This window comes from Pseudophryne corroboree, chromosome 3 (genome assembly GCF_028390025.1).
Source record: "Pseudophryne corroboree isolate aPseCor3 chromosome 3, aPseCor3.hap2, whole genome shotgun sequence".
Lineage (NCBI taxonomy): Eukaryota > Metazoa > Chordata > Amphibia > Anura > Myobatrachidae > Pseudophryne > Pseudophryne corroboree.
The window spans coordinates 373480969-373497696 of NC_086446.1; positions in this window are offsets into that span (position 1 = coordinate 373480969).

Genomic DNA, 16728 nt, shown 5'->3' on the forward strand with positions numbered 1-16728 from the left:
TTCAGGTATATTGGGAGGGAATTGCAAGCTTACAAAACGGAACTGATCCAGCACAGGATGGTTCTCAATTACATCACAGCGGTGACAGGCGGGTACTGTGTCACCCTAGCAACTCAGTATGGTGTGAAGTGCTGTACATATATCACAAACAGCACTGATGACCCAACCGAGGTCATAGATCAAAAGATAGACGATATCTTGCAAATGAAATGGGAGTTCCGAAGGAGACACAACCTTACCCTTACTGCTGTGAGTAATGAACTGACCGGCTGGGTCTCATGGTTGAACCCATGCAATTGGTTCTCTGGTTTAGGAGAATGGGCTCAAAATGTTATCGTGAGTGTAGGAAAGTTTCTCCTTTGTATCCTGGGAGTTGTCATAATGATTGGTTTGATATTTAGATGTGTTCGGATTTTAATGCAGTGCAAGCGCAGTACCAAAGTGATGAGTTTGAGGAGCGGGGGCATTGTTACACAAACTGATTTAATTTATGACCCATCAATTGAGACAATGTTGTGATAAGACATGATTCCACGATCCGTTTCTTTCACCCGTTTCTCATTTGTTTTACCCCCCAGCAAAAAATACATCCATTCGGAAGAAGACTTTGATGGACATTTCTACAGACTTTGATGGACATTCTAAAGACTTTGATAGACACTTTAAAGACTTTTAAAGACTTTTTATGGACACTTGAAAGACTTTGATTATCACCCACAGCAAGGATACACCCATCCGGACAAGACTTCAACCAACACCCAAGGACAATTGCACACATTATTATGTGAATGTATTTGTGATATGTTTCTTATCTTCATCTCTACAACCTTCAGGTAGTGACACACATAGTCGACAGGTGATACAGATACATATATTAGCACTCACATGTTTTTCCCCCTCCATGTATCATCAACTAAATGTGCACCCCATTTGTTGGAACAAGAAGCCGAAAAGAGCTCGGTAGTGTTTGTTGACCCACTTACAGACCCTTAATACGGGATAAGAAGGATTTAATGTATACTTCGCAATACCTCAAAGCTTATCTAGAACATGTACGGCACGATGATACATGCCCCTCAGACATGAAGTTCATACATACATGCTTTTACTATCCCACTAGGCCATACATTTCCCGCCTACTCCTCTCCTCCTACCACCCAATCATTTATAGGTATTGTAGTGTATATTTTTCTGTTTAATGTTTAGATAGTGGCAGTTATTGTTGACTGCCAAAGGGTGGACTGTCAAAGTCGAAAAATATCATAATGCATATGTCTTGTACTAACCCCATGCACATGCCCGCTGCTCGTGCACTCAGTCCGCCGTACGTGCACATATCCGCAATTTGCGTAAGATCTCTCCGGCGATCGTGCGCATGATATGGGTATTTACGGCGGAGTTTGTGAGCGTGTAGCGTGTTATTAGAACATTACATATTTAACCCATATAGTGCATTTTGTAGATATAGTTCCCCTAGACCATGTCAGCGAGTATTATTAGTTTAAACAGTTCCTGGACAGAGAGATTCGCCTTTGCATGATAGGAAAGGTCAGATAAAGGTTGGAAGGTGATGTCTAGTATCCAGCTGTAGGGTATTTTGAGGGTAACATTCCGGTGTTAGTTAGAGAAAGATCGCTTGCTCCTGCGTATAGTTATGTGCAAAAGTAGATTATGAACATTAACTGTATTTACTGTAAATTACACATGCAGCGGGAATCCAGAGGATACCACCCACAAGAGCAGTTGGAAGAGACATCGCCCACCTTTTCAAATCCACCTATGACCTTTGCTGTAATGTGGAGACATATCTCTGTGTCCAATGAACAATGAGATTACAGTGACCATTGTATTGTGTATGCATGTTGTGTATATAAGGAACATTGTTGCCTGGCCGTTCAGAAGACTCTAAACGCTATCTGTATGACCAGCGGAGGACTGAGTTCGGGTTGCGCTTGCGAATATTCTCACGTACGTACATTCTCTGTAGCCATTATTCTGTTTAGATTTACTTGTTAGTCTGTAGTGTATAAATTGTACTGTTATATCTTTTGGAATCAATCCACGGTGGCTTTAGAACCCTGTGGTTTAAATTAGTGATGAGCACCGGAAATTTTTCGGGTTTTGTGTTTTGGTTTTGGGTTCGGTTCCGCTGCCGTGTTTTGGGTTCGAACGCTTTTTGGCAAAACCTCACCGAATTTTTTTTGTCGGATTCGGGTGTGTTTTGGATTCGGGTGTTTTTTTCAAAAAACCCTAAAAAACAGCTTAAATCATAGAATTTGGGGGTCATTTTGATCCCAAAGTATTATTAACCTCAATAACCATAATTTCCACTCATTTTCAGTCTATTCTGAACACGTCACACCTCACAATATTATTTTTAGTCCTAAAATTTGCACCGAGGTCGCTGGATGGCTAAGTTAAGCGACCCAAGTGGCCGACACAAACACCTGGCCCATCTAGGAGTGGCACTGCAGTGTCACGCAGGATGGCCCTTCCAAAAAACACCCCCCAAACAGCACATGACGCAAAGAAAAAAAGAGGCGCAATGAGGTAGCTGTGTGAGTAAGCTAAGCGACCCTAGTGGCCGACACAAACACCTGGCCCATCTAGGAGTGGCACTGCAGTGTCACGCAGGATGGCCCTTCCAAAAAACACTCCCCAAACAGCACATGACGCAAAGAAAAAAAGAGGCGCAATGAGGTAGCTGTGTGAGTAAGCTAAGCGACCCTAGTGGCCGACACAAACACCTGGCCCATCTAGGAGTGGCACTGCAGTGTCACGCAGGATGGCCCTTCCAAAAAACACCCCCCAAACAGCACATGACGCAAAGAAAAATGAAAGAAAAAAGAGGTGCAAGATGGAATTGTCCTTGGGCCCTCCCACCCACCCTTATGTTGTATAAACAGGACATGCACACTTTAACCAACCCATCATTTCAGTGACAGGGTCTGCCACACGACTGTGACTGAAATGACGGGTTGGTTTGGACCCCCACCAAAAAAGAAGCAATTAATCTCTCCTTGCACAAACTGGCTCTACAGAGGCAAGATGTCCACCTCATCATCATCCTCCGATATATCACCGTGTACATCCCCCTCCTCACAGATTATCAATTCATCCCCACTGGAATCCACCATCTCAGCTCCCTGTGTACTGTGTGGAGGCAATTGCTGCTGGTCAATGTCTTCACGGAGGAATTGATTATAATTCATTTTAATGAACATCATCTTCTCCACATTTTCTGGATGTAACCTCGTACGCCGATTGCTGACAAGGTGAGCGGCGGCACTAAACACTCTTTCGGAGTACACACTTGTGGGAGGGCAACTTAGGTAGAATAAAGCCAGTTTGTGCAAGGGCCTCCAAATTGCCTCTTTTTCCTGCCAGTATAAGTACGGACTGTCTGACGTGCCTACTTGGATGCGGTCACTCATATAATCCTCCACCATTCTTTCAATGGGGAGAGAATCATATGCAGTGACAGTAGACGACATGTCCGTAATCGTTGTCAGGTCCTTCAGTCCGGACCAGATGTCAGCATCAGCAGTCGCTCCAGACTGCCCTGCATCACCGCCAGCGGGTGGGCTCGGAATTCTGAGCCTTTTCCTCGCACCCCCAGTTGCGGGAGAATGTGAAGGAGGAGATGTTGGCAGGTCGCGTTCCGCTTGACTTGACAATTTTGTCACCAGCAGTTCTTTGAACCCCAGCAGACTTTTGTCTGCCGGAAAGAGAGATCCAAGGTAGGTTTTAAATCTAGGATCGAGCACGGTGGCCAAAATGTAGTGCTCTGATTTCAACAGATTGACCACCCGTGAATCCTTGTTAAGCGAATTAAGGGCTCCATCCACAAGTCCCACATGCCTAGCGGAATCGCTCTGTGTTAGCTCCTCCTTCAATGTCTCCAGCTTCTTCTGCAAAAGCCTGATGAGGGGAATGACCTGACTCAGGCTGGCAGTGTCTGAACTGACTTCACGTGTGGCAAGTTCAAAAGGTTGCAGAACCTTGCACAACATTGAAATCATTCTCCACTGCGCTTGAGACAGGTGCATTCCACCTCCTATATCGTGCTCAGTTGTATAGGCTTGAATGGCCTTTTGCTGCTCCTCCAACCTCTGAAGCATATAGAGGGTTGAATTCCACCTCGTTACCACTTCTTGCTTCAGATGATGGCAGGGCAGGTTCAGGCGTTTTTGGTGGTGCTCCAGTCTTCTGTACGTGGTGCCTGTACGCCGAAAGTGTCCCGCAATTCTTCTGGCCACCGACAGCATCTCTTGCACGCCCCTCTCGTTTTTTAAATAATTCTGCACCACCAAATTCAAGGTATGTGCAAAACATGGGACGTGCTGGAATTTGCCCAGATTTAATGCACACACAATATTGCTGGCGTTGTCCGATGCCACAAATCCACAGGAGAGTCCAATTGGGGTAAGCCATTCTGCAATGATCTTCCTCAGTTGCCGTAAGAGGTTTTTAGCTGTGTGCGTATTCTGGAAAGCGGTGATACAAAGCGTAGCCTGCCTAGGAAAGAGTTGGCGTTTGCGAGATGCTGCTACTGGTGCCGCTGCTGCTGTTCTTGCGGCGGGAGTCCATACATCTACCCAGTGGGCTGTCACAGTCATATAGTCCTGAGCCTGCCCTGCTCCACTTGTCCACATGTCCGTGGTTAAGTGGTGACAATTCTAAATACTTTTGTCGTATAAACAACCCTTTATGAAGTCTAAGAACACTGTACGCTGTTTGCTTAAGAAGTACCGTTAGGGTACGCTATTTGCGTAACGATCGCTCCGCCGTAGGCGAGACGCTCAAGCGTCACGTTCGCTCACGGCCCAGTGATCACAGGACACGTTATTGGTTATGACTAGAGTAATGATTCGCTATGGCGTAGCATACGCTCGAGACCACGAGGAGGTCACCAGCGGCGCAGACGCTCACAACGCTATACCTTAATGTTTAAACCTTATACCAATGAAATACACAGAATACCTTAATGTGAGTACAGGGTGTAAGTGCAACCTTGTGTAACCTGACTAACTACAAGGCTGCTTGAGCGTCACCGACGCTCAAGTGAACACTTAACACTATAGAAAATACACAGATACTGGTTTAGGTTCCAAAGCCTATTAACTGTATTATATCTAATATATTTGTAAAAGGGGATAACAGTACAAATGATACACTACAATATAACAGAGACTTCCTAACCACAGAACTAAACAATAAATACAAAAGGACAATACTACACTGACCTAAATGCAATACAATACAATACTATCTAATACAATACAATACTAGCCTAGTCTAGGGGAGATATGAGAGAACAGAACAGAGAGAGAGAGAGAGAGAGAGAGAGAGATGAGAGAAATTGGCTCACAGAAAGACAATGATTACGGAGAGAAACTTACGCACAAAGGGTATGATCGCCTGCGCCTCGATATCCAGCTCCCGGCTATCAGCAGATAACCGTTGATGAGAGAGTGAGAGCTGGATGTGGTCGGCCTGCCTATTTATGCCCCACACACAATGCAATCTCATGGTCCTACAATCCCATTGTCCATTGGCCGAAGGAATTCGGCCCTGCATCATAACAAAAGGTCATAGGGTGATTCATACAGGTGGGCTGTGACGATTTCCAACAGCTCAGGTGGGTGGGAAACTGGGTTTCCCGCCGCATACCTGAGTATGTGTAAATAATAGAAATGGACATAAACTTCTTATGTCCATAACTATTCGCACGAGCGATTAATACGCTCCAAACCAACACCGGAATATTACTAATTAAATACTCTTCCGATGGGTACCAAACACGGCTGTATGATTCCTGTCAGACCCTTCGTACAATACAAAGAGGGATTCCTTTAAACAGGGACCTTCTATTTTAACCAAACTTTCAGAATCTATCAAGGGGACCATGATCTACAAACTACATTAATTGTGAACATTTGTAACGAATGAGTCGCACGCTACGACTACATAAACTCTACCGTAAATACGCATACCGCGCCTGCGAGTGCACGCTATCGCGGGTATGCGCCTTCACGGGAGAGCGTACGCATGCGCAGCGCGGACCAGTGTGCGGTGCAAATATGGCAACGTGCATAGAGACATTTTTCTGACTTTGACAGTCCACCCTTTGGCAGTCAATAATAACTGCCACCTTCTAAAATATTTAAGGAGAAAAATGTAAGTCAGGGGTTAATTGATTTCCATGGTTGGGTAGGGGAGAAGAGTGGAGTAGGTGTGAAGAGGGTATGACCTAGTGAGAAAGCAGAAGCATGTGTGTATGAGTCCATGTTTGGAGGGTCATGTATCATCGTGCCGTACGTGTGGTAAATCAAGCTTCGAGGTATTGCGAAGTATACATTTGAATTCCTTCTTATCCTGTGGTACAGGTCTGTGGATGGGCTGTCAAACTCTACCGAGCTCATTTCGGCTGTGGTTGTAACAAAATGGGGATGCACATTTTAGTTGATGATACATGAATGGGGGAGGTATGTGGTTGCTGATATCTGTGCCTGTATTCCCTATCGTCTATGTGTGTCGTTACCTGAGGGTTGTAGAGATGAAGATAAAGAACACTTACGAAAAATGCAATGATATTCTATGTCAGGGAAATGTACATCTGTTGTTGAAGTTGTGTTCGGTATCTGTTGAGAGTCGTCTTCTTTGCGCTGTTTTGCTCCTTAGGCATGAGCAACAAGCTTTGTCAGTGCCATCAGATTTACAAAAATGTTGGGCTAGCGTGAGTTTAAAAATACTAGGGAAACTGGGGATCCATGGCAAAGTTCATCAAGTGTCCATATTTAAAGTTGTCAAATCTTCTTCTTTGGTGCTTGTCTGTTGTCTGTATAGCGTCTCGTCAACTTCCTCGTCCAAGGGGGTCTTTGTATCTTGGAGAAAAGCAGAAAAACAGGTGAAAGAAACGGACCGTATAATCGCATTTTCATCACATTCTGGTTTCTATCATTGGGTCATAAATCAAATCCAGGTTAATTACGGTTTCCTCACTCCTCAAGCTCATCACTTTTGTACTTTGTTTGCACCTCATTAAAGCCTGCCCGCATCTAAATATCAATCCAATCGATATAACGACACCCAAGATACATAGTAGAAACTTTCCAACATCCATTATGACTCCTTGAGCCCAGTCTCCCAAACCGGAGAACCAATTTCGCGGGTTCAACCATGACACCCAACCAGTCAGCTCATTACCTACAGCAGCAAGGGTGAGATTGTGTTTTCGACGAAATTCCCACTTCAATTGGAGAATATCGTCCATCTTTTGGTCTATGACCTCTACCGGATCCTCGGTGCTATTTGTGATATACGTGCAACACTTTATGCCGTACTGTGTTGCCAATGTAACACAATATCCGCCTGTTACTGCTGTAAGATAATTAAGAACCATCCTATGCTGAACTAGTTCTGTTTTGTAAGCTTGAAGTTCTCTTCCAGTGTATCTAAACGTGTCATCATACATTTCAGTGATATTATCTAACAAATTGGCGAGTGCGGAAATGTATCTATAATTCATCACACCTCGAGCGGTGCGAGTGAAATCTAACGCTACCAGAACCTGAATCCCGGTGGATTCATGGATAAGATCAGAGGCCGGATGCTCTAACCTTTCTGACAGTTGTCTTTTAACTCGGTGCTCGTAATGAGTGTGAGTATAAGGAGCTTGGGCACCACGGTGTATGTCCTTCATTTTGTCATGTGTTACAGTCATCACTTCAGGCAATACTTTTCCAATATAACACAATCCTTCAGAGTTTGGGGCAAGCCACTTGTACGCCTTTCTCCCGCATATGAAATATGCGTCATCGGGGAGAACATAAGGGACGGAGAAGGACATGACCATGTTACAAACCTTCCAGGTGAAATCTCCTGACCCTAATTCTTCCATCTGCTTAATGCACGTATCAGTTTGTACGATATGTGCACAGTATCCTGGTGATACCTCTCCAACTCTAGTAATCCTATTTCCTAAGGTATATCGATACCGAAAAGATTTTCCTCTACTGGCTATATGGCGTACGAGCTCTGTATCTGTAGGCATTCTATCTGCTCTGTGTGAAAAGGTCATGGTAAGGTTGCTCCATGACACTTCCCAATTTCCCGGTTTTCTGGGATTGGAGATGTTAAAACATATGAGGGACCTATCCACATGGTATTGGTGGAGCTTCAAACTAGGAGGGCTGAAGATGTTAAACCTCCGGTCCACCGGTCTCCCACCACTTAGCTCAAGTACCTCCCCTAACGTTAAAGGAAATGGTACTAGCCCTGATTTGCTGTGACCCTGAGGTACTTGAGAGCATACCCAACAATCTGTTTGGTTTAACACGTTACCCACTAAGGAGTGATAGTCACTCAATGGATGCCGGTCCATATGGATATTAAAACTAGATTGGCATTTCTTTATGCATCCATCTTCAACCAGATTATCACAGAGCCTACAGATACAATTTTCTTCAGCTAACAATCCATCACAATTTCTTCTATCGGATCGTTTTCTGATACTCGCCTTTGCTTGTTGGTTTGGTTGATCTTGGAAAACTACGCCTCCATCATCATAATCGGAACCCATTCCAGAACCTCTTTCGACCTCTATGGTACTCTCGCCGGAACAGACTGCTCTGGTCAACATCATGGTTAACATCAAAATCCGGATCACAGTCTCTTGGGGCAAGTCCATCTTTGAGGAGGAAATAGAGAAGAATGAGAAGGGGGAAAAAGAAATTTTAAGGGAGAGGGGATGGGAAGTGGAGAAAAACAATAAAAGGGAGAGGGGAGTCGACAGCTGCTTTCGATCTTCAAGGCTCAGGTGCCACCTCAGTCCTCCTGGAACAGACACTCTAGTGATACAACCTCTACCGTCTGTTCCTTATCACGGGACTTCTCTGGATCAGCAACCTTTTTGCAGTGGGATGAATGGACCCAAGTCTCTCTCTCAGCAACCTTCAATGCTGTGGTGCTAGTTAATAAGACCTGGTATGGTCCTTCCCATCTATCAATAAGACAACCTGAGCGTAGAAAATTTCGTATCATTACATAATCCCCAGGTTCAATGTCATGACAATTACTACCTGGTAAATCAGGAATCACCAACTTCAGATTATCATTTTGACTCCTCAACTGCTTACTCATGTTAATCAAGTACTTTACAGTTACTTCATTGTTACATTTCAAATCATCCTGAGGGTTAATCATGACATGCGGTTGTCGACCAAACAAGATTTCAAAAGGAGACAGATTAAGGGGGGACCTGGGAGTGGTTCTGATGCTATACAAAACAATGGGTAAAGCTTCTGGCCACGTCAATCCAGTCTCTGTCATTACTTTACTCAATTTATTTTTAATAGTGCTGTTCACTCTTTCGACCTTCGCACTCGCCTGTGGACGGTACGGAGTGTGCAGCTTACTATCAATTCCCATCAACTTACACATTCCTTGGAAGACATCACCTGTAAAATGGGTACCCCTATCACTTTCAATGATTCTAGGGATACCATATCTACATACAAATTCCTGCACAATTTTCTTAGCTGTAAACATAGCGGTATTTGTAGCTGCTGGAAATGCTTCGACCCAATTCGAGAAAACATCTATACAGACAAGTACATATTTCAAATTTCGACATGGGGGTAATTGAATGAAGTCAATTTGTATTACCTGGAAAGGGCCGCCGGCAGGTGGGATATGGGATGGTTCTGTAGGTATTGCTTTTCCAATATTCTTTCTCAGACAGGTAAGGCATGACATTGCTCTTTTACTCGCATGAGAGGAGAATCCTGGGGCGCACCAGTATGCTCTTACCAATTTGCACATCCCCTCCCTGCCTAGATGAGTCAGCCCGTGAGCTGCTTCAGCCAGACATGGAAGGTATGCCCTGGGGGCCACTGGTTTACCATGTCCATCCGTCCAGAGCCCTGAGGACTCCTGGCCATATCCCTTTGCCTTCCAGACTGCTCTCTCCTGTGTGGAACACAAATTCTGCATCTCACACAACTTTTGTGTGTTGATGGTATTAAATACCATCAGTTGTGTGGTGTCTGTCTGTATGGGGGTAGCAGCTGCAAGCTTTGCGGCTTCGTCTGCTCGGCTGTTACCAAGGGATACTGGGTCTTGGCTATATGTATGTGCTTTACATTTGATAACAGCCACTCTGTCGGGTTCCTGTATCGCTGTTAGAAGCCTTTTTATATAAGCTGCATGCGCTATCGGTGTACCAGCCGCCGTCATGAAATTTCTGAGCCGCCATAGCGCTCCGAAATCATGGACTACCCCGAAGGCGTATCTGGAATCGGTGTAGATATTGGCAGACTTACCCTTAGCCAATTCACATGCTCTGGTTAGGGCGACCAGTTCAGCAACCTGGGCTGAGTGAGGTGGGCCTAGCGGTTCCGCTTCTATGGTGTCTTGGTCATCTACGACTGCGTATCCAGTACACAAGTCTCCCGAGTCTGACTGTCTGTGACAACTACCGTCCGTGTAGAACGTGAGTTCTGCATCTTCCAGTGGATTGTCACTGATGTCAGGCCTTGCGGTAAAATTTTGGGTCAAATATTCCATACAATCATGTGTATCTTCCTTTGCATTAAATCCTCCTTCCCCATCACTCTCACCTTCCACCCTTTGTGTCTGACCACGCACACCTGGGAGAAATGTTGCAGGGTTTAATGCACTGCATCTCCTTATGGTGATGTTTACTGGGGCCATTAATGCCAATTCCCATCTCGTAAACCTTGCTGATGAGACGTGTCTGGTTTGGGCAGAATTCAATAAGGCAGATACCGCATGCGGTGTATGGATTGTGAGGTTGTGGCCTAGCACGACATCTTCGCTTTTTGTCACTAGCAATGCTATCGCCGCAACGCTACGCAAGCATGTGGGGAGGGATCGCGCTACCGTATCTAGCTGAGCGCTGTAATATGCAACTGGCCTGCTGGCATCACCGTGTTTTTGTGTTAGTACACCTGCTGCGCACCCAGCACTTTCTGTTCCGTATAGTTCAAAGGGTTTCCCATAGTCTGGCATACCTAGTGCTGGTGCCTGCGTTAGACACTGTTTGAGTCTCTCAAATGCTGTTTCGGATTCGTCTGTATGCGAAATCCGATCAGGTTTGTTTGAAGAGACCATTTCCTGCAAAGGTAGCGCCAATATGGAAAACCCTGGGATCCAATTACGGCAATACCCACACATTCCTAGAAACGTCCTGATCTGTTGCTGGGTTTGTGGCAGTGTCATGTCTCTAATGGCTTGGATTCTATCAGCGGTCAGGTGTCTCAGTCCTTGTGTTAGACAGTGTCCCAAATATTTTACCTTAGTTTGGCATAATTGTAACTTGTCTTTGGAAACCTTGTGACCTGTGTCTGAAAGATGAAACAGGAGCTGTTTCGTATCCTTCAGGGAAGCTTCCAATGAATCAGAACACAGTAGTAGATCATCCACGTACTGTATCAACACTGATCCACTCTCCGGTTGGAAAGACTGTAAACAATCATGCAAAGCCTGAGAAAATATACTTGGACTATCTATGAAACCTTGGGGTAACCGAGTCCACGTGTATTGGACTCCTCTGTATGTGAATGCAAACAAATATTGGCTGTCAGGGTGCAGAGGTACCGAAAAGAATGCGGAGCAGAGGTCAATAACAGTGAAAAATTTGGCAGTAAGAGGAATTTGCATTAGGATGACAGCTGGATTAGGCACTACGGGGAACTGACTCTCAACTATTTTGTTAATCCCCCTTAGATCCTGCACTAGCCTGTAACCCCTCCCCCCACTCTTTTTAACAGGGAAGATGGGACTATTTGCTGTGCTGGACGTTCTTACTAGAATGCCCTGTTGTAGCAAGCGCTCTATTACTGGGAAAACTCCTAACTCCACCTCTGGCTTCAGAGGATACTGTGGGATTTTTGGAGCTATCCTACCATCTTTTACTTGTACAACTACTGGAGCTACGTTTGCCATTAATCCAGTGTCCTGTCCATCTTTTGTCCAAAGTGACTCTGGTATCTGAGATGTCATCTCTTCTACTTGGGATGGATTCCTATTTGTCATAATGGAATGTGACATTAATTTTGATGGGGAGTCTAACATGTCTCGTACTTCCTGAGCGTGATTCTCAGGGATGTCCAAGAATACACCTTCAGGAGTACAATAAATGACGCAACCCATTTTACATAGTAAGTCTCTTCCCAGGAGATTAGTTGGTGCCGATGCAGCCAGCAAAAAGGAATGCTTGGTATGCAAAGGCCCTATTGTAATCTCGGCTGGTTTGCTAACAGGGTAGTGCTGGACTACTCCTGTTACTCCTATGGCTGGAATTGTCCTACCAGTGGTTCTCATGCCCACTGTCGAATTTATCACTGACTTGGCCGCCCCTGTGTCTACAAGAAAGTTTAAAGTTTTACCAGCTACATTGATTGCAATTTCTGGTTCGCTTCCAAGACTAGCAATCAACTTAACTGGGTGCAGATTACAGGTATGGCCACACCCCTATTGGGTATGCTGACCTCCCTGAATCCCGTTGGCAGCAACTACTTGTGAGGGGGTTAGCTGGGAACTACCAGAGGCATGCCAATCTCTGTTCGGGGGATATCTTTTTGTTTCCCCTGTATGTGGCTCAAAACTCCGCCTCTGTGGACCCTGCTCCCAATGTCGTGTGTTGTGTTGTTGTCTAGGGGGTTGAAAAGATCTTTGTACATTCTTTGTTCTACATTCTCGTGCAAAGTGTCCCGGTCTGTTACAAGAAAAACATGTTATTACACTTGCCTTACCCACAGGATTCGGTGGTACATACGCAGGCTGCCTTGTGGTCAGCGCCTGTATACTTACGGACATCAACTTATCACTTTGCGATTCCCTGTGCCTAGTGATGTTTCTGTCGTGATCAATAGCAGCCTCTCTCAATGTGGACACTGACAGACCTCGCCAACATGGCTGCGTGGTCTGTACCCTAGCTTTTAATGTTTCTTTCAAACCATCCATCAGTACAGATACTGCTACTTCTCGATGGTTTGGGTTGGTCTTAATGTCTTCTATACCAGTGTACTTTGCCATTTCTAATAGTGCCCGGTGAAAATATTCTGTTGCCGTTTCGGACTCCTTTTGCTTAATGGAAAATATTTTATTCCATTTAACAACGGCTGGGAAATACTCCTTTAGCTGTAAATTTATCCTTTTTACATTATCCTTGTTGTACACGTCTGTAAGCGGTACATCTTTATCCAATGCACAGTCAGCTAAAAATTGAGTTGCGTCAACATTGGAAGGTAAACAAGCTCTTAGCAGTATCTGCCAATCCTTGTTGTTGGGTTCTACAGTGTTACCTAGATCCCTGATGTATTTTTGGCTAGCAACTAAATCCTTCCTGGGGTCAGGAAATTCGGACACTATTGTTCTTAATTCCATTCTGGAAAATGGAGTGTACATGGCAATGTTCCTTATGGGAGTGGCTCCAGACACATCTGTTTTTCCATTGGGAACTGCTATTACCCTTACAGGAGCAATTCTAACAGCCTCTTCCTGTGTAGATTCTACAGCTTGTTGTGGTACAATTGTTTCAGTGTAGTGCATGGTGCCGTACTTACCCGTTGACACGACCTCACCTATCCCTCCGCTAGGGGCTTTCACTAATCTCGTGGGTGTCGCTGTGCCTACTGTGGTCTCTGCTATGGTGGCTGCAAGAGAGAGAGCTGAAATTGTTGCTGAATCGTCTTCTTGATCACACTCCTGAGGAAGGTTCAAAACAGGGTACATCTTGCACGGGTTAATACTTGCATGAGTTATTTGGTTAACATCATTAACATTTACAGGGTTACTAAGAGTTTGTGTTTTACAACCCAGTGCGTTTCTCTCCGCAATCAACTTCTCTCCTGCAATGTATGGTGGAGGAGGAGCTGTGGCTATCAGCTTCCTGACTGCCCCAGATCCTGCCGCCAGAGCCAAACCTCTCTGTATCTCACCTTCCTGGTGCCATAACTGTAAATAATCATGATGCTGAATTCGTCTCTTTGCTGATTTTACGAGACATATCCTCCTCCTTAAATTTTGTAACACTTCTGGACTAAAGCTACCTATTCTTGGGAATTTGTCCCTGTCTTGTACAGTCATTCTCTCCCATTCATCACATAAAGATTCGGTGTGACTTCCATATTTTTCACACATTACATATCGTGCCGACCCAACTGGTCGGTTCACAGAATCAACCTGAACCAGGGTTGATCGCCCCCTACCTGAGCAACTGGCCCCCATAGTCTGCAGGTGTTGCTTAGTCCTCCTTGGATTTCTGTATCAAGGTTTTCAGCAAGCCTTTACAGACAACCAAATTACTCCACAGTAGGCCGGCGGTGGCGGTTTACCGAGTACCCCACTCACTCGCCCACCTCGACCAATACGACCTGATCACACCGACGTGGTGCTGGCGTACTCGATACAGGGCCCCTATGGAACCTTCAGTTTACTGGAACATATGAGGGTTACCCGCAGGACACTTACTCTTTCCAGTAAAGTTGGGGTTGTTAGATAGTTCCTGAGTGACCAGCGAACTTCCCTTCCAAAAATAAAAAATTACACAAATCACGTCAGAATGTACAAATAGCGTTTGTGACCACTTTACTCTAATGGTATTAGGTCAGATTACTAACTACTGCACACAATTACGTGTGGTCCAATCGTTCAGTACACAAGCACTACTTGTTATGTACTGAAAGATCAATGGAATCGATGTTTCCGGCCGCGATTCCTTCAGCAAGAGCTTGTATGGCCTATATGGGTTCTGCACCAACACCCCAGGCGTTGTGCCACTGGACTTTTATAGCGGACCTTTTACCTTACGACCTCCTGGTCTTGTTACCTTATGACCTCCTGGTCTTGTTACCTTATGGTCCGCTATACTCTAATGCTCAAATATTATTTAACCAGGGATGCCTCCCTAGCCACCGTATATGTCACTTACACGTATGTCCCTTGACGAGTACCCGGCTTTCATTTTGGTTCCACCTTAAAGTTGTATAAACTTATGTATACAAAACCACACTCACTCAACACATGTACACTTTGTTTCTATATCTATTTCTGCGCAGAAATTGTCTTCAGTCCAACAGTGTTACCAATTAGGAGCAGGATCTGTTAAACTAAATTTCAGATTTTTTTTTTTTTCCAAAAATAGATTTGCGTTATTTACCGCTTCGCGTTATCTACCGCTGTGCGTTACTTATCGCCTTTGCGCTAATTCTCGCTTTGCGCTAATTCACCTTTTTCGTGACTTGAGCTACGTGAGCGTAACCGGACGCTACGTTGCGTAATGTACGCTGCGTGCGTCTGCCTTTTGGATTGCGTACGCTAGTCTTTGTTAGCGACACGTGTACGCAATGCAAAGATCCACCGTAACACAATATATACTTTTATCAATGTAAATGATCCCTGATCATCTACCGCAATCCACACTGACTGCCTTGTCTCCTAGACAAATCGTGTGTTGTTCTATACTTTAACTATTACCTTTACTATGAAATAACAGCAAATCTCTTTTTAGCACTTTCTATCAACTATAAAAATTGGCAAACAGGAATAGTGATATACGAAATTGAAAAAAAAAGAAATGCAGATAAATGTATGCGTGCGTGTATACGCAAGACAGAAGAGAAATAAAACAGTTTTTAAAAGACACAAGCGTTTTGTTCTTACTTCCGGTTCCCGGATTCCTTCAGCACTCTTTATCTAAGCGAAGCAGACGCTTATCCCGTCAGCACTGGGAGACAACCTCCCACCCTTTGCTGGGGGATAATGTCTGCTGATCTACCTAGTGCAGATATGAGAAGGATAGGACGAGTCCCCAATTGACAATTCTAAATACTTTTGTCGTATAAACAACCCTTTATGAAGTCTAAGAACACTGTACGCTGTTTGCTTAAGAAGTACCGTTAGGGTACGCTATTTGCGTAACGATCGCTCCGCCGTAGGCGAGACGCTCAAGCGTCACGTTCGCTCACGGCCCAGTGATCACAGGACACGTTATTGGTTATGACTAGAGTAATGATTCGCTATGGCGTAGCATACGCTCGAGACCACGAGGAGGTCACCAGCGGCGCAGACGCTCACAACGCTATACCTTAATGTTTAAACCTTATACCAATGAAATACACAGAATACCTTAATGTGAGTACAGGGTGTAAGTGCAACCTTGTGTAACCTGACTAACTACAAGGCTGCTTGAGCGTCACCGACGCTCAAGTGAACACTTAACACTATAGAAAATACACAGATACTGGTTTAGGTTCCAAAGCCTATTAACTGTATTATATCTAATATATTTGTAAAAGGGGATAACAGTACAAATGATACACTACAATATAACAGAGACTTCCTAACCACAGAACTAAACAATAAATACAAAAGGACAATACTACACTGACCTAAATGCAATACAATACAATACTATCTAATACAATACAATACTAGCCTAGTCTAGGGGAGATATGAGAGAACAGAACAGAGAGAGAGAGAGAGAGAGAGAGAGAGATGAGAGAAATTGGCTCACAGAAAGACAATGATTACGGAGAGAAACTTACGCACAAAGGGTATGATCGCCTGCGCCTCGATATCCAGCTCCCGGCTATCAGCAGATAACCGTTGATGAGAGAGTGAGAGCTGGATGTGGTCGGCCTGCCTATTTATGCCCCACACACAATGCAATCTCATGGTCCTACAATCCCATTGTCCATT